The sequence below is a fragment of the Lygodium microphyllum genome, chromosome 1, assembly GCF_053477565.2.
Source record: "Lygodium microphyllum isolate KBCC chromosome 1, Lygodium_microphyllum_v1.1.10, whole genome shotgun sequence".
Classification (NCBI taxonomy): domain Eukaryota; kingdom Viridiplantae; phylum Streptophyta; class Polypodiopsida; order Schizaeales; family Lygodiaceae; genus Lygodium; species Lygodium microphyllum.
Window position 1 is genome coordinate 48,753,575 of NC_141135.1, and position 19,078 is coordinate 48,772,652.

General features: G+C 43.3%; 1 pseudogene; it reads left to right on the forward strand.

The window, feature by feature from the left end:
• The first annotated feature begins 10,734 nt into the window (after positions 1-10,734).
• Positions 10,735-11,298, forward strand: LOC148041082 (phosphatidylinositol 4-kinase gamma 4 pseudogene; annotated as a pseudogene).
• The last annotated feature ends 7,780 nt before the right edge of the window (positions 11,299-19,078 follow it).

Sequence of the window (19,078 nt, forward strand, 5' to 3'; positions counted from 1 at the left end):
TTACGGAAAACCTCTTTTATTTTCTTCGCATAAGCACGAATATCCTCGTGTGGTTCTTGGCGGGTCACGTTGAGTACACGCAACCAATATTGCCCACCCCCTTCAGGGACAAACTCCCTTCGAAAAGCTCCATAAAATGAATCAATATTCAATATGGTTCCGGCTTCTAAACCATGATACCATATAGCAGCTCTTCCTTTGAGAGTCATGTTGAAGAACATCATTACATGTCCTTCTTCTTGAATGCGATAGTTAAACATCAGCTTATGAAACTCTCTAATGTGGAGTTCCGCATCTTCCTCAACTAGCCCATTAAAAATGGGTAGCGGGTAACCTAGAGCCGGTAAATCCGTCGTTCCTTCTGCTGGAATTGCAATAGGCTGCGCCATGACGAGGATTGGATTTGCACTAGGAATAGGGGACGGTGGGGTTACACCCCCTGTACTTGATGTAGACTGGCTTATGGCAGAAAGGGAAGCATTAGAGCTTCCACCTTCTCCTAACTTACTGCATGTGGCCCCAAGACCACCAGATCCACTCCCTCGTAAGGGTTCAGCACCGCTACGCTTAGGGGAATATCTCCTGAAAATTTCAGCACGTCGCCTAGCTCTTTCGTCTCTCTCTTGCTTTTGGATTTCTGCTAGACGATGCTTATCAATAAATAACGGATCAATCTCAGTATCCTTTGGCATAAACTGCTAGTTGGTCCCTAGACAACCAAGATTCGAGGACCGCCACTTTTAAGCGGCTCTCGAAAGACGCACCACTGATGGACCTAAAACCAGGCCGGCACTGGCTCATGCACTACCCGGGCCTCATCACTACGCACAAGACAACCCCTCGGCCTCGCGGCCAAGAGCGTCTATCAAAATCTCTGCCCTCCTAAACATTGCGTTTGTATTACGTTGTTTGTAGTCCACTTTTCTCTCACCCACTACTCCTCAAAGGGAGTCCCTTTCACATAGCCCAAAGGCTCGAATCACATACACATGGGGTTCCTCCTACGGCTGAATGCCGTCAACCCTCTGCGACTCTCCTACACCTTGGGGATTGGCCCCTCGATGCATCGCTCAACAAATATACACATCGCACATAAGTCCCTCAAGGTACCAAATAAGCATGTCCAAGAGTGTACCATTTTCTCCTCACTTGCTTTCCCCTTTGGGACCCGCATCTACCTACAGCATGGGTACCTCACTGCCTCTCAACGTAAGTCATGTCCTAATAAAACAATTGCAATGCATCCAGGATTTCTGATACCTTTAAATATTTCCATGATTTATGCATATTGTGGATGCCAAGTGCTCAAACATTTAGCAAAACAGTATCGTGCACAAGTGTAAAAACATTCTTTTAATGATTTCCAACTACCGTTCGTGCTTCTTTGCATGGGCCTAGCACCGAGGTGATCCTCGTGCTACTAAGCTCTTATTTTATAATTATTTTCCGTCCTAAATGCTATGCATAGCAATCAGCAACTTTTCCATCATCTCACACGGCATTTAGACATATTTCAACTTCCCTACCCTTCCCCGTTTAAATATTGCATCGTTGCATAGATTCATGTCAAGGCATTTTGCCATCATTTTATGTGTAACAAGCGGGAAAAACACACTAGAACAAGAAACTGGGGTTGAACCGAGGCAAATCCTCATGCTTCAGTCCCCACAAACATTCACAAACATTGTTCTCAATTTTCATTAATTTTCCACACCCAAAATGCATTTTTCTCCTTTTTTTAGTGATTTTTCTCTATTTTCCTTGTATTTTTTCTTATTTTCTGCATTACTTTATTACTAAAAATTCAAAATAGGTTATGGGCTGTGGCCCTTAGTTCCTTCTTGCAGCAAAATGAAAATTTAGTTGGTGTTCCTATTCATTTTTCCATTTTTATGCCCAAAAAATATCATTTTCCCTTGATTTTTCATATTTTCCGTATTTTAGTGTATTATTTTGAGCCACAAGATGCATATTTTTCTGATTTTCTGATTATGATCAGCAAGTACTCATGGAAAACAGCAATATAAACAATTTTTAGCCCACATGAACAACATTTTATCAATCAAAAGCCATAAAATCTCAAATTTCCTTTGAAATTTTTGAATTACCGCTTATTTGCGTGTTTCGGGTTTCATGTCCATGGCTGCTGATGGAACCTAGAACGGGCTGGCACTGGCTCATGCACTAGCCGGGCCTCGTCACTACGCACAAGACAACCCCTCGGCCTCGCGGCCAGGAGCGTCTATCAAAATCTCTGCCTTCCTAAACATTGCGTTTGTAATACGTTGTTTGTAGTCCACTCTTGTCTCACCCACTACTCCTCAGAGGGAGTCCCTTACACATTGCCTAATGGCACAAAGCACAGACATAGGGGGTCCTCCAACGGCTGAGTGCCGCCACCCCTCTACGACTCTCCTACACCTTGGGGATTGGCCCCTCAATGCGTCGCTCAACATATAAACATTTCGCACAAAATCCACGCAAGGTACCATTTAATCGTATACAGGAATGTACCATTGTCCTTACTTCTCTTTTCCCTAGACCCCACGACTAGCCTATGGCTTAGGGTGTTCTGTCTCTCACTCAACGTGGGTCAATGTCCTAATGAAAACAATTGCTGTGCATCCAGGATTTCTGATACCTTTAAATATTTCCATGATTTATGCATATTGTGGATGCCAAGTGCTCAAACAATTATAAAATCGATATTGTGCACATGCAGAAAACATCCTTTCAATGATTTTCAACTACCGTTCTTATGCGGCATTGCACGAACCTAGCACCAAGGGAACCCTCGTGCTACTAGGCCCTTATTTTATAATTATTCACCGACCTATATGGCATGCAAACAAAAACAGCAATCTTTTCATCATTTTACTCCACATTTAGATACACTTTAACCACTCTATCCTCCCATCGATCAAATATTGCATTGTTGTATAGATTTATAGGGTATTTTGCAATCATTTTATGTGTAGAAAGCGTGAAAAACACACTAGAACAAGAAGGTGGGGTTGAACTGAGGCAAATCCTCATGCTTCAGTCCCCACAAACATTCACAAACATTGCTCTTAATTTTCATTAATTTTCCACACCCAAAATGCATTTTTCTCCTATTTTTAGTGATTTTTCTCTATTTTCCTTGTATTTTCCCTTATTTTTTGCATTATTTTATTACCAAAAATTCAAAATAGGTTATGGGCTGTGGCCCTTAGTTCTTTCTTGCAACAAAAATGAAAATTTAGTTGGTGTTCCTATTCATTTTTCCATTTTTATGCCCAAAATCATCATTTTCCCTTGATTTTCCATATTTTACATGTTTTAGTGTATTATTTTGAGCCACAAGATGCATATTTTTCTGATTTTTTGATTATGATCACTAAGTACTCATGGAAAACAGCAACATAAATAATTTTTAGCCCACATGAACAACATTTTATCAATCAAAAGCCATAAAATCTCAAATTTTCTTTGAAAAAAATTGAATTGCCGCTTATTTGCGTGTTTCGGGTTTTATGTCCATGGCTGCAAATCTGAAAATCAGCAACACTTCATGTCCAGCACAATCACAAATCACCACTTCCAGCCCATGGAGCAATCCGATCAATGCCGGACAAGCCTCCATCATTCTTTCTTCTTCCTTCCTCTTCCCACATGAACTCCCTCTTAGAAGAGAGAGAGAGAGGAGAGAGAAAGACTAGATTTCTATCTCAGCATTCAGGCCATCAATTGAGGAGCGAAGGACGGCAATAAGATCCACAGACAGGAGGGAATGAAGCCCCATAATCCATTAGGCAGGGTGTTTGTAACATCCATGATGCCCTCTCTCCATCCATGGCGAAAAAAACGGCGCCCTCTGTTGATCACGTTTTTTCATCCCTCTTCATTCTCTCTCCACGTTTTTTGCTTCATAAGGTGCATAAAATTTTTTTGGAAAGGGGGGGGGGGGGGGGGGGGGGGGGGGGGGGGGGGGGGTGGGTTCCAAACTCAAAAGGCATGCTCAAATTTGGCCTCCCAAGTGTCCACCTTTTCATATCTTGACCATTTTGTGGCCATTTCCCCGTCCGGACTCTGAATTGAGCTCTGAAAAATCCTAGGCGTCCGGCTTGGCATCCCGCATTGGCCAGTAACTCTTGCCAACCCGCACGATTATTTGAAAAATTATGAAAAATCAACAAGTGTCGCTCGGGCACCTTTAAAGCACTTTGACGCTTAAAATCGTCCTAGATCAAGCCGCCGCCTTTGACATTGAATATTTTTCCCTTGATATTCATAATTTTTAGATATTTTTAAGCACTTCCCGTCACCTAAATTCCGCTCTCATTGGCGACCACGGGATAGGGCGACTCAGCCCGTCGAATCCACGAACATATCTGCACATAAACAACCAAAGAAGCATCAAGCTGATACAAAACAAATATATAAAAAACTCAGCACAATGCTCCCCCTACCCCTGGACAGAACCAAGGCATGACATCCACAAGGAGTAGGCCTAGCATCATTTAATAGAAGATCCAAAGTGAGTCACTAACCAACTGCTCCAACACAGCCAAACTAAAAAGAATTGTCAAAGAGGTTGCCCTAAGTGGTAGTCTGAACTACTTACCAACTAAAGACAACACAACTAGGAGCTCCTACAAGGCGAGGACTCCTATAGCCAGATCAAGGAGTATTTTCTTTCAGTACATTTCTTCTTTTAGGGTTTTTATTGGATGAACATACTTGGGCATGTAAAAAGGAGGGAGCTGAGCGTAGTGACCCAAGGAGAACAGGGCATCGGTCTCAGGACCTGTCTCGGCACCCAAGAACCTACCAAGCCCTCGCAAGGTGACACTTAATCCTTTTCTAACGCTCACTTTTATTTTCGCTCCAACCTTCCTTGTTTTGTGATTTTTTTTCCCAGCAAGAAGCCACCCCTAGGAAGACAAGGTATCGGCTCCGGGTCTGATTTGTCCCCAGGAACCTTCCAGGCCTTCGTAAGGCAATGATCAACTGCTTATATATTTTCATTTCTTTTCTTTTCTTTGATAGGGGTTAGAACCCCTTTCTACACACCTTCGTATTTATATTCATCTTTTAGGATGTCCAGGGTTTCTTGGCATCATCATTATTATCTTCTGGCAGGCTTCTCTAACTGCCTCACTACTAACAAGAACTCCTAGAACGGCTGTCTAGCAGGTTAGCAAAATAGGGCCACTAGGACTTCCTTCTAAAACAGGTCTTTCGATGCCTGACAATGTCTTTACAGGAGGCAATGACTACTCCGACCTCCCTCAAACATACTTAGCCTAAACCTGGGACTTCATGCCTTGGTTGCCAATCCCCAACAAAAATGTATCCCCTCGACAAGTACAAATACACATATAACAGGAAAGAAAGGTACTCGTAAAGGAGAGGTATCACCTGGATTGGCCACAAGAAGCTTCCATCGTAGCAAAGGCTCCTCTAGGCTCCACTAAATTCCACGAACACGAAACCTGTCCAGCACAACACGTAAAACAAAAACCGAATTAAACGCACCCGCACTAGACAGGGAAATGGCCCTCTTGGCCTAATGAAATGAAACTTGACGTTGCTACAAAACTGAATCGGCCCTCTTGGCCTAATGAAGTCAACAATACGATGCATAACATCCACCTGGAAACAACCATGATACACATCAAAGCATACCATGCCCAGGGGAACAAAGGCTCGTATCCCTAAACTAGGTGCATTAGATTATGACCTATCCCTCCTGCATATATCGCAAGAGGTGTTCGCATCACATGTCGTCGAATCAGTCTATGGATCCAAGATAATAAAGGCAGATGAGTCTCGCTTACCCTCTGCATCACCCAGATCTACCATCGTCTGCTAAAGAGGGCATGTTCAGAAAGCATACCCCACAAACGACCAGGTCCTGTCTCACCATCAATAGATATATCGGGACAAGGGCCACAATTAAAGAAAATGTCCTCTTCATACGCAAAATTAGCCAATGAATCGGCAAACTGATTCCAATTTCATGGAATCAACTGAAAAGACACTCTATCAAATTCGTCTAGCAGGGCTATGGCAGTATGATGGTACATGCAAAGGATGGGGTTTCGTACCATGTACGTCCCATTGAGTTGATTTAAAACCAATTGAGAGTCCCCTTTCACCAATAACTGGCGGATACCACCCTTCTTTGCAATATTCAAACCCATAATCAGGGCTTTGTATTTGCCATATTATTGGTAAAATTCGCCCCGAGATAAGCAGCTAACTTCATGACAATGCGTCGTCGGGGGTCTCGGATGACATCTCCTACACTTTCTTTTTTGCATGCACCCCTGGACGCCCCATCAAAGTACAAGGTGTACGTCCATAAAGGGTTTACATATCCTGCCATCCTGAACTCTACTCGTAATTATGGTAATCGAAATTCAGCATATTCAACAGGTGGACTGTAGGCTCCATCCCTCCATAATCATTGAATTCAACAAGGATGCTCGTCAAAATTTGTAGGCAGTGATGGCAGAAGACCTTGATCTCCCAAATAAATGTCCCGCCTTCTTGCTCAATCACCTTGTATCCTTTGCTCCACCAAATGAGTTTTCCCTGATGATACCTCTGTTCTAAATACGGGTGTTCTAAATAAGGGATCAGACGACCCATCAACCTCTATCACGATTTCCTTGCAGATGTTTGATCGATCTCGCCTAGACCTGCAAGGCAGTCATAGCATTAGTGCAATCAGAAATAATAAGGTTTAATCTTATTAAGATTAACCTTATTTTTAAACTCTATCCCCTCAAGGTCAGCTAACAAGACTGTGGATTTATTCTTTCCTATTCTAATGATCCTATAGGGCCCATCCCATTTGGGCTCTAGCTTGCATGGAAATAATTCACATCGTGCATCATAATACAGAACAAGCTGTCCTTTCTTAAAGGTGTATTTCTTGGCTTTGAGGTTGTGTAGCTACTTCATTCGGCGCTTCGCCACTTCTTGGTGCAATAAGCTCTGCAACTTAAGCTCATCTAAATGTGTCAGTGTCGTCAAGCACTCAAAAAGTGCGTCTTCATCGCTCAAAGAATGATTGATAGCAAACCGAATAGTCGGTAGCTCAATCTCTAAAGGCAAGACTGTCAGAGAGAGAACTAGGGAGAGAGAAAGAAGAGAGAGAAAGACTGCAGAGGAGAGAGAAAGACTGCAGGAAGAGAGAGAAATAGAGTGACGAGGAGAGAGAAAGACTAGAATTGGAGAGAGAAAGACAGGAAAGATGAAGAAGCCATGGAAACTTGGAGCAAGAAGGGAGAGAAAGATTGTAATTGTATTGATATGTCAAAAAGATGTGGAAATTTACAACTTATCTCCTTATATACCAATGTCAGTGTGACATGGCATATTATCAACATTTTAACTATTTCCAACTTCTTACAATCCATCCCTTCCCAAAAGTTTTTGTCCTCAAAAACAAACCTAAAAGACTAGAAAAGGATAGATGAAACAGAGTACTACTCTGATACAAGGGCTACAAAATAGGAAAAGCACTAGTTTGTACTAAGTAATGGAGAGGATTGTAAGTGGAAAATGAAGGTGCAAATCCTGCTCAAAACCTCCTGGATCAAAAGGTATTCCATCATAATGATTGTCCAAGAGAATAGAATGCCTCTCAACCACATACTCCAATCCACCCGGATCAAATGGATACGATGAAGTATCCCCATAATCAAATCCATGATCACATCCAAAATCCCCTGGATCATAGGGAAGCACAATGCCATCTTCATATTCATGTATTCCCAAATCATATATTATATCATCATCAAACATGTGCCGGTCATCATAACCATGATCAAGGTACTCATTATCAAATGCATTCAATGGCTGTTGTAGACCTTGATTAAGTGTAAATTGATGCCCAAAAATATCATCATGAGATTTCTCTAAGAGTCTAAAACCTTCAACATGACCATCTACATCTGCAAGTGTTTCATGTGATTCATCAACGAAGATACCATCAGCTTGTACATCTTGCTCTTCATTGTTCACTTCTTGTACATCTTCTTGAACCCGTACATCTTCTTGGTCTTCTTCTTGCTCATCCTCTTGTTGATCATGTTGTTCATTATCCAAATCTTGTTGTTGAAGAAATGGATGCTCATAAGCATAAGCATGTTGACCATAGTAACCATTCTGCTGCCAAGGTTCAGTGGGATGATACTCTGCATTATGATATGGTACATCATATTTATAAGCATTAACATGCTGTCCAGATGTACTTGCATACTGCTCATATTCATTTGCATGTTGTTGCTGTTCATATTCATAAGATGCATGTAGATCATAGTGTGTACCATCAGCATATACATGTTGTCCATAAGCATAAGCATTTGATTCAGGTGTACCATCAGCATATTGATGCTGGCCATGAGCATAACCATTTTTTTGAATGCCTCTTCTTCCAATGATCCCATCTCCATAACCATTTTGGTTGGATGGCTGAAGTGGGACTGAAGGGTCACTGTTTGAACAAGCCTTCTCATTAACTTCTTTTGATGCCGCTTGCAATTGTAAAAGTTTAGAGATTTGTGCCATGAGTAAGTCGTTGGATATTACCAACCTATCAATAGAAGCCTTGGTCTGATCAGTAGATTGAACCATCTGATCCATTCTTGATAGGATGGCCTCATGTCGTTCCCTATGTCTCAGCTCATGGGCACACAAAGTATCAGTGAGTATACTGATTTGCATCCCCAAAGCCTATATATCCTCAAATGGTGGTTGGTTCATGGATGTTTTCCACAAGAGAGCTAAAACATGTTGATTAGAATTCTACAAGTTCTACAGGTTCAGGGATTGAAGAACAGGGATCTGTTAATGAGGCTTTGGTTACTGCTCAAGCATGTCAGGTCTATTGAGTTGGCGTCTGTTACAGCTCTTAGCAAAGTGTCGGAAGAACTAGATGAGTTGAAAGTTAAGCAGACACATGCTGCAGAAAATGAGTTCTCTTCAGGATGTCTGTTGCCACACTTAAAACTCCGAACTCTGCGTATCAGAAACCGAATGACAGAAGGTGAGTTGCAGAGCAAGCTTTCTGAGATAGGAAAGCCAGCTCTCTTTGGATAGGCCTGTGGTACAATGCAGTCAGAGCCTTCTGAAGGCACTTCCGCTAGCTTCAGATGCTTCTATCCACTCAAATGGTTCAGCTGTTGTCAAAAACCAGTATCTTCTTCTGTGCACACTCCTTGTGTGCAATTCCCTGGCTATGGAAGGTATGCAAAGTTTACTTCAGCAACGTACAATAAAAGATGAACAGTCAAAGCAACTGCAACAACGCCAGTTGCAGCATCTTCAGATACAACAACAGAAGCATTAGCAGGCTGCTCAACTGTTGGCAGCACAGTAGCCTCAACACATTCAGCCTATGCCTGATCCAGCTGTAATGAAGCAGATGATCCACAGGCAGGAAATGGGAGGCCCAAAGAATGGAGAAAAAAAAACTTTTCTTCGCAGTTTTGGTCGTGTCTTTGAGTGTTGTGACCTTGAAACTGAGGAGGTTGTAGCTGTCAAAGTTGTTCAAAGTGCAGAGAAGTACAGGGAGGCAGCTATGATCGAAGTAGATGTGCTTCGAGCACTTTCTGAGAATGACAAGACTGGTTCATGTGGATGTGTCCAGATTAGGAGTTGGTATGGTGGCTTGGAGCTAAGGCCAGAGTCTGGAACTTCTGTGGTCGCACCGAATGAGCCCTCTGACCAGCATGCATCTCAGCAAAGACCTTGCATCTCAGCAGAGACCTCAAACGCCACAGCATGAAGATCAAACCGTCAGCAAAGGCAATGAACTCTGGACTACCATGGATGATGGATGGATGCAGGCAGGAGCAAATCCAATGACCATGCAATATGGCATTGCACCACACGGCATGATGCCGACTGGAGCTCCTTATGGTCCATCAGGAACTTCAAGTCTGAATCTTGCTGTTAACCCTGTGATGAATGCGCTAAGCTCAGCAATGAACCAGTCTATGACTGTAGCTGTGAATGCAAGTTTTGGGGTGTCAAATCAGGCGATGCCTTCTCAGTCATCCATCCCTGCCTCGTTTTCATCCCAAGTGTTAGTTAGGAACCCTGATACAAATCAAGTTCAAACGTCAGTTTATGGATATCAAGCAGGGATAAGTTCTCAGGGTCCACCATATGGTAGTCAAACTGCTGGTTACTCAGGGGTGGCAGGCTTTGGTGTTACTTAGGGGTGGCAGGCCTTGGTGGTACTTATGCTGCAGCACCACACTCCACTCTGTAGACCCCTTCGTTGCAAGCGCAAACACAGCAGCCGCTCTCAATGACCCCAAAAGATTTCGAATAGAACTAATGTTTAACTGCGGTGCAGTCATTGCTCTGGATGCAGCCTCTGAATGCCTTCGCGATCACACATTACCTGTATCTTCACCAGTAGAAAACGGAAGAGGAACTGCGAGGAGATCATCAGCAGAACTTTTTCTTGGATGCTTGCCAGTAGAAAACGGAAGAGGAACTGCGAGGAGATCATCAGCAGAACGTTTTCTGCCCCGCCTATACGCCTTCATCTATCACAGGAACACCTGCCAAGTCAGCTGGTAAAGTGAGGAGGAGGAGGAGGAGTGCTTCTGCTGAGCAGAGGAGATCAGAACATCAGCATTGGAGTCGTCTCATGCATGACAGTGAGGAGGAGATACTGGTTACCCCCTGACTACCCGGCCCGCAAGATTATTGATCGTCGTCAGGATGGAGGACATTGAGATTTATCTCACAACTTCAGGACCCAATGCTTCTCTCATGCCGTTGAAAGTGTGTATTGACGATACTATTGCATCAGTTAAAATGCGCATTCAAGCTTGCAAGGGATTCAGTGTAAAGAATCAGAGACTGATCTTTGGAGGAAGAGAGCTTTACCGGCAGGATGCTATGATTAAAGATTATGGTGTCACTAATGGCAAAGTGCTGCATCTGGTCCTAAAGCTGTCAGAGTTGCAGGTAGTGACAATCACAACAGTCAGTGGCAAAGAGCATGTCTTCAGAATTGACAAAACGAAATATGTAAGGGACCTCAAACGAAGATTATGCAGGAAGGAAGCAGGTTTATTATCAGATGAGCAGCAGCTGGTTCTCAGAGGTAAGGATCTGAAGGATGAAATGCGGATTAATGAGTTGCCTTTGGAAGAAGATGCTGTTGTCCATCTCTTGCTTCGTAGAACGGTGAAGGTGAGGAGCCATGCAGTTGGAGGAGATACTGGTTACCCCCTGACTACCCGGCCCGCAAGATTATTGATCGTCGTCAGGACTCAGTAGCTATCTGCCGCGTCTATCAAGAACGACTCTCTGCAGCGTCTATCAAGAACGACTGTCCTGTCCTAACAGTAAAGTAGGAGTCATCAGAGCATCACAGATCATTGTAACGGAGGACGAATGGCTCTCAACCCGTTCTTCGACCGTAAGAGTGGCAATGGTGCCATTTTCGACCCCTTCTCATGGGATCCGTTCCCGTCCACTTCCAGACTCCTAAACGTGGCAGCCAATTGGCCATGGGAACTGATGGACAGTGAACCGTCTCGGCAGCTGGCACGGGAGGCGTCAGCCGTGGCTCACATCTTCCAGGCCGACTTGCCAGGGCTCAAGAAGGTGGAGGCTACTTTTAGTAAGATGGTGAAGAAATGGAGGAAGATGTGACAGGACAGCAATTTTTCTCTCTCTTCACCAAAATACCTCCAGCTATAGTTGTGTAAACTCCCCAAACTACCATTAATGCTCTTGCATGCAGTCCTTATGGTCTGGAGGTGTAAGCTCCCAAGAAAGCTGCCATTAATGCTTCTGCATGCAGTCCTTGTGGTCTGGAGGTGTAAACTCCCAAGAAAAGCTATCATTAATGCTTCTGCATGCAGTCCTTGTGGTCCAAAGGTGTAAACTCCCAAGAAAGCTACCATTAATGCTTCTGCATGCAATCCTTGTGGTCCAGAGATGCTTTGGAAACTCCCCTACTGCTCCCGTACTTGTGTACCTCCATTTTTGCATGAAATTTGATGACGTCCAGCCATTTAAGCCTTTACCCGCCATATCTGACCTTGGATAACTCCAGATGTAGTCATTGCTAACTATAGTTGTCCTGCAGCACTCCACTAGTCACTGTCTTGTACCATTTTTGTCTGAAATTGGTTTTGAAATAGGAAAATAGGAGTGAAAATGGAAGAGAATAATGGATCAAAGACTGAAGCTCTGATACCACTTGTCAGAGAGAGAACTAGGGAGAGAGAAAGAAGAGAGAGAAAGACTGCAGAGGAGAGAGAAAGACTGCAGGAAGAGAGAGAAATAGAGTGACGAGGAGAGAGAAAGACTAGAATTGGAGAGAGAAAGACAGGAAAGATGAAGAAGCCATGGAAACTTGGAGCAAGAAGGGAGAGAAAGATTGTAATTGTATTGATATGTCAAAAAGATGTGGAAATTTACAACTTATCTCCTTATATACCAATGTCAGTGTGACATGGCATATTATCAACATTTTAACTATTTCCAACTTCTTACAAAGACACACTCCTCCCCATATACTAACTTGAACGGGGTATGGCCAGTGGCTCGTTTGAAAGTCGTATTGTAGGCCCACACTGCCACGTATAACTTTTTATCCCAATCCCGTTTCTTTTGCGATACAATTTTGGACAGGATGCCCACAAGCTGCTTGTTGGTGCTCTCAACTTGCCCATTGGCTTGCGGATTATATGGGGTTGTCTTGTTTTGCTTGATTTGCCACATCTCTGTCAAACCCTTAATCACCTTATTCAGGAAATGGGTTCCGCGGTCCGACACTAATTCTTTCGGCGGACCAAACTGGCATATTATATGCTCTAAAAGGAAACTAGCAGTTTCTTTAGCATCATCTTTCCTTGTTGCACGTGCTTCTGACCACTTTGTGAAGTAGTCAGTTGCTACAATGATGTACCTCTTTTGTGTAGTCGACGACGGAGTAATAGGACCCACAAAGTCTATTCCCCACTTCTCAAATGGAAGTATCGCCATAATAGGGGTGAGTGGTCGTTTCCTATTCTCTCGACTATCATGTCGTTGACAAATATCGCATCTCTTAACATATGCAAATGCATCCTGGAAGATGGCAGGCCACCAATAACCTGCTCTTAAAGCCTTTTGTGCTGTAAGCCGTCCAGCAAAATGGCCGCCGCAAGCAGAATCATGGCACTCTTCCAAAATGAATGGCACCTTGTCAGGCATCACACACCGGCGATAGATGTCATCAACCCCTTGCCGATATAATGTACCTGCGATCAAGGCAAACTTTAACGCTTGTTGCTTAATTTTCCTTCTTTCAACTCTAGATAATTCGGATCCCGCCTCTCCCGTTGATAAATAATGCGTTATTGCAGCATACCAGGAGGGGATAGATGCCGTATCTATTTTAAATAACGCCTCCATGTCACTACCTTCAGCCACATATTCTTTCGGCTCCCCAAAGTCTATGAGACATTCTACGATGCCTTGCAACCTTGGTGGCTTACTCCTGATTTCATAATCAAATTCCTGCAAAGTGATCAACCACTTTGCTAGACGATCAGGCGGCTGTAGCTTATTCATCAATAATCGAAGTCCCTCCGCCTTCGTATAAAGCACGACTTTCTCGTAGAGAATATAATGCTTGAATTTCTTGGTCCCAAAGACCATCGCTAGACACAACTTCTCCATGTAGGTATAATTGATTTCGGATACCCCCAGCTTCCGGCTAGCAAAAGCAATCGGGTGGTACCACTTCTCTTCCCAAATTTGGGCTAAACAACAGCTGATACTATACATGGTGGCTGCCGAAAATATATAGAACACCTCACCTCTTTTAGGTGCTTTTAAAACGGGCGCTCTTGCTAGCTCTTGTTTCACATCCTTGAATGCTATCTTACAAGGGTCGCCCCATACAAACGAACAACTAAAGGACAATAAATTTGTAAGCGGCAACGTTCTTTCTGCTAAGGCGTTGATGAATCTACGGTAGTAACCAACCGAAGATAGAAAGCTATGAACTTCTTTCGGAGTGCGTAGTGGACCCATGGCAACTATAACTTTAACCTTCTTGGGGTCTGTCGCAATTCCTACCGAACTGACCACATGACCCAGCAATAGCCCATAAGGTACTCCAAAAACACACTTCCGTGGGTTTAGGGCGATGCAAAATTGTCTACAACGCTCGAAGCATTTTCTTAAAATGATCAACTGCCTTCCTCTCACGGTGGCGGCCCCTAAGTCATCAATAAACACCTTCAACTCTTCAGGGGATATGTCACCGAATGTCTTATTTGCTGTTCGTTTCCACGAACCAGGCGCATTGCATAAACCAAAGGCCATCACATGGTACGCAAAAGTACCAAATACAGTGATAAAAGTTGTTTTCAACTTGTCCTCTTCTGCAATTTCCATTTGGTTGTATCCTGCAAAGCAATCCATAAACGAATATATCTCCCTACCTGCTAATTGATCCAAAATTTGGTCAATAAATGGCAACGGGTAGTAGTCCTTAACTGTCTGCTTATTCAACTCCCTAAAGTCTACACATAATCGGATTTGATTATTCTTCTTCTTTCTTATCACAACCGGCGAACACCATTCCGTGTGTTGCATAGGAAAAATCAAACCCGCTTTTTGAAGCTTCTGTAACTCTTCAAACAGCCCGTCCCTCAATTCGAAAGGCATACGCCTTACTTTCTTTCATACAGGACGACTGCCCTCTTTCAACGGAATTGTATGGATAGCAAGACTAGGAGGAATGCCCCTCAACTCATCATAACTCCAGGCAAAGATATCACGGAATTCCTAAATCAAGGCCACATAGTCCTCCCTTTCTGCTATGCTGAGCATAGAACCTGATTTGATTGGCCGTGAATCATCAGGAGTGCCAAGGTCTAGCTCGATAACATCTGCATCTCTTATACGATCTTGGCCCTCTATTGGCTCGTTCAAAGTGATCTGATAGATGTCTTCCATGGTGGATCCCTCTTTGGACTCATCACTCGACAGTGTCTCACTGGCAGATAAATCTTCTAATGTCTCCAATTCTGTAGAAGATAGAGGAGCTCTCTCACTCTGCGGGGACTTAGGATAAGTGTCAACCACCACACGTTGGGCACCTCTGCCGAATATTAGCCGACCGGCGGGTATATCCACTTGGCAGTTCACTTGCAAGATCCAAGGTCGTCCGAGAAATACTTGGTAACTTGGACGGCCTACAAAACGAATCACCCTAAAGTCCAACAGGCATTCTACATTTGCAACAGTGACATGGACCTTAGTAATGCAACCTTCCGGCTGTCTCAAACTATCATCTGCCATTTTGAGAATTGTGGAGGTATCTTTCTGGATCGCAAGACCCAACCTTTCCATCAATTCAGAACTCATAATGTTAACAGATGATCCCATGTCAACAATGGCATAATCTACTAATATCCCATCGACATAGGCTACAACCCTTGGGCAATGTTTCTCAGCATGCTTGAGCCAGTCATCACCAACTCGCGCCATACTACGATATACCCGGTATGTAGGATCTTTCTAAATTCCTTGCGTACTTCTGGGGAAAGCTTAATAAGCTGTAAAAGATTCACATCCGACTTGACTTCGCAAAGAGAGCTCGCCAAATCGAATTCATGATAGTTTGATAGAGCTCGCTTTTCACACCAAACCATCCGCTCTTTAGGTCGCTGAACAGGCTTTATTGTCTCTTTTTTAACTTTCACCTTCTTCTTTGGTGGTTCCTTATCGGCTTTACTTTCTACGGGCTTCAAAGGTCCCCCTTCCATGGCAGGATCCAAAACTTGCATTCCTTTGTCGCCTTGTTTAGGGTTTCTGTCGACAGGCTTATCCTTGTCAGCTTCTCTACCCTTTTGACCTCTTGTAAGAACAGCACGCAGATTAGAGGTTTAAGCATCATTAACGTGTACAGCCTCAATCAAACTAACCCCACTACCACTAGGTAGCTCCTCCACTGTAGTCTTTGGTCGTTGAAGTATTTGTTTAGGCCCATCTTCTCGCTGGGAATCATTTCCTTGGGCACGATGATTAACAGGCCCTGGCTGCCGACTACCACGCTGGAGGGAATTGATCTTACTCCAGCAAGTAGCTGCTAAATGGCCGGATTTTCCACAAATGTTGCACTTAACATTTGGGCAATTTCTTGGATAGTGCTGCCCACCACACCATTTGCAACTAAACCTCGAAGGTGCACCCTCCTCTGGGTATCTACTTCCTATCAAATTTTGTTGTTTTTTAAGGAAGTTGACATCAACGGCTATTTGTCGATACTGCTCCGTAATCATGTCGGTATAATGCTTCATCATGTCCTTAACCTCGCCAAGAACATTGGAAGCACTCGACTAATAGCCTTGGTCATTACCATGTCGTTCCATCGGCCTAACAATTCGATTAGGCACTGGTTGTTGAGCCACAGGCATGGTGTTAGAATTGACCGTCTGGCCTCCACCATTTGGAGCCATTTGACTGCCCGTAGGCATAGACATGCTAGGGGGAGCTAGTAATAAAGGGACATTCTGCATCATGTTCCCTCTCCCATTAGGGTTAGCCATCGCTATCCCTTGGCCACTACTGCCATTGGCCATTGCAACATTATTTCCCAATACTAAACCCATATTCGAATTGCCTCGAGAGGCATAGGCTGCTTCTAGTCGGGATTCCACCTCTTGTGCTCGTGTAATGGCAGTATCTATATCTCCCAAGGGGACACTACTCAACTGCAATTGGATATTAAAGTCCAAACCATGTAGGAAATATTGCAATTGGGCAGTTGTGGGGATAGGAATAGAGGTGTCCAACTTACGGAAAACCTCTTTTATTTTCTTCGCATAAGCACGAATATCCTCGTGTGGTTCTTAGCGGGTCACGTTGAGTACACGCAACCAATATTGCCCACCCCTTTCAGGGGCAAACTCCCTTTGAAAAGCTCCATAAAATGCATTAATATTCAATATGGTTTCGGATTCTAAACCATGATACCATATAGCAGCTCTTCCTTTGAGAGTCATATTGAAGAACATCATTAAATGTCCTTCTTCTTGAATGCGACAGTTAAATATCAGCTTTTGAAACTCCCTAATGTGGAGTTCCGCATCTTCCTCAACTAGCCCATTAAAAATGGGTAGCAGGTAGCCTAGAGCCGGCAAATCCGTCGTTCCTACTGGAATTGCAATAGGCTGCACCAAGACAAGGATTGGATTTGCACTAGGAATAGGGGACAGTGGGGTTACACCTCCCGCACTTGATATAGACTAGATTATGGAAGGAAAGGGAGCACTAGAGCTTCCACCTTCTCCTAACTTACTGCTTGTGGCCCCAAGACCACTAGATCCACTCCCTCGTAAGGGTTCAGCACCGCTACACTTAGGGGAATATCTCCTAAAAATTTCAGCATGTCGCCTAGCTCTTTCATCTTTTTCTTGCTTTTAGATTTTTTCTAGACGATGCTTATCAATAAATAACGAATCAATCTCAGTATCCTTTGGCATAAACTGCTAGTTGGTCCCTAGACAACCAGGATTCCAGGACCGCCACTTTTAAGCGGCTCCCGGCAGACGCACCACTGATGGAACCTAAAACAGGCTGGCACTGGCTCATGCACTAGCCGGGCCTCATCACTACGCACAAGACAACCCCTCAGCCTCGCGGCCAGGAGCGTCTATCAAAATTTATGCCTTCCTAAACATTGCGTTTGTAATACGTTGTTTGTAGTCCACTCTTGTCTCACCCACTACTCCTCAAAGGGAGTCCCTTACACATTGCCTAATGGCACAAAGCACAGACATAGGGGGTCCTCCAACGGCTGAGTGCCGCCACCCCTCTACGACTCTCCTACACCTTGGGGATTGGCCTCTCGATGCGTCGCTCAACATATAAACATTTCACACAAAATCCACTCAAGGTACCATTTAATCGTATACAGGAATGTACCATTGTCTTTACTTCTCTTTTCCCTAGACCCCACAACTAGCCTATGGCTTAGGGTGTCCTGTCTCTCACTCAACGTGGATCAATGTCCTAATGAAAACAATTGCTGTGCATCCAGGATTTCTGATACCTTTAAATATTTCCATGATTTATGCATATTGTGGATGCCAAGTGCTCAAACAATTATAAAATCGATATTGTGCACATGCGAAAAACATCCTTTCAATGATTTTCAACTACCGTTCTTATGCGGCGTTGCACGAACCTAGCACCAAGGGAACCCTCGTGCTACTAGGCCCTTATTTTATAATTATTCACCGACCTATATGGCATGCAAACAAAAATAGTAATCTTTTCATCATTTTACTCCACATTTAGATATACTTTAACCACTCTACCGTCCCATCGATCAAATGTTGCATTGTTGTATAGATTTATAGGGTATTTTGCCATCATTTTATGTGTAGAAAGCGTGAAAAACACACTAGAACAAGAAGGTGGGGTTGAGCTGAGGCAAATCCTCATGCTTCAGTCCCCACAAACATTCACAAACATTGCTCTTAATTTTCATTAATTTTCCACACCCAAAATGCATTTTTATCCTATTTTTAGTGATTTTTCTCTATTTTTCCTTATTTTTTGCATTATTTTATTACCAAAAATTCAAAATAGGTTATGGGCTGTGGCCCTTAGTTCCTTCTTGCAACAAAAATGAAAATTTAGTTGGTGTTCCTATTCATTTTTCCATTTTTATGCCCAAAATCATCATTTTCCCTTGATTTTCCATATTTTACGTGTTTTAGTGTATTATTTTGAGCCACAAGATGCATATTTTTCTGATTTTTTGATTATGATCACCAAGTACTCATGGAAAACAGCAACATATATAATTTTTAGGCCACATGAACAACATTTTATCAATCAAAAGCCATAAAAACTCAAATTTTCTTTGAAAAAAATTGAATTACAGCTTATTTGCGTGTTTCGGGTTTTATGTCCATGGCTGCAAATCTGAAAATCAGCAGCACTTCATGTCCAGCACAATCACAAATCACCATTTCCAGCCCATGGAGCAATCCGATCAATGCCGGACAAGCCTCCATCATTCTTTCTTCTTCCTTCCTCT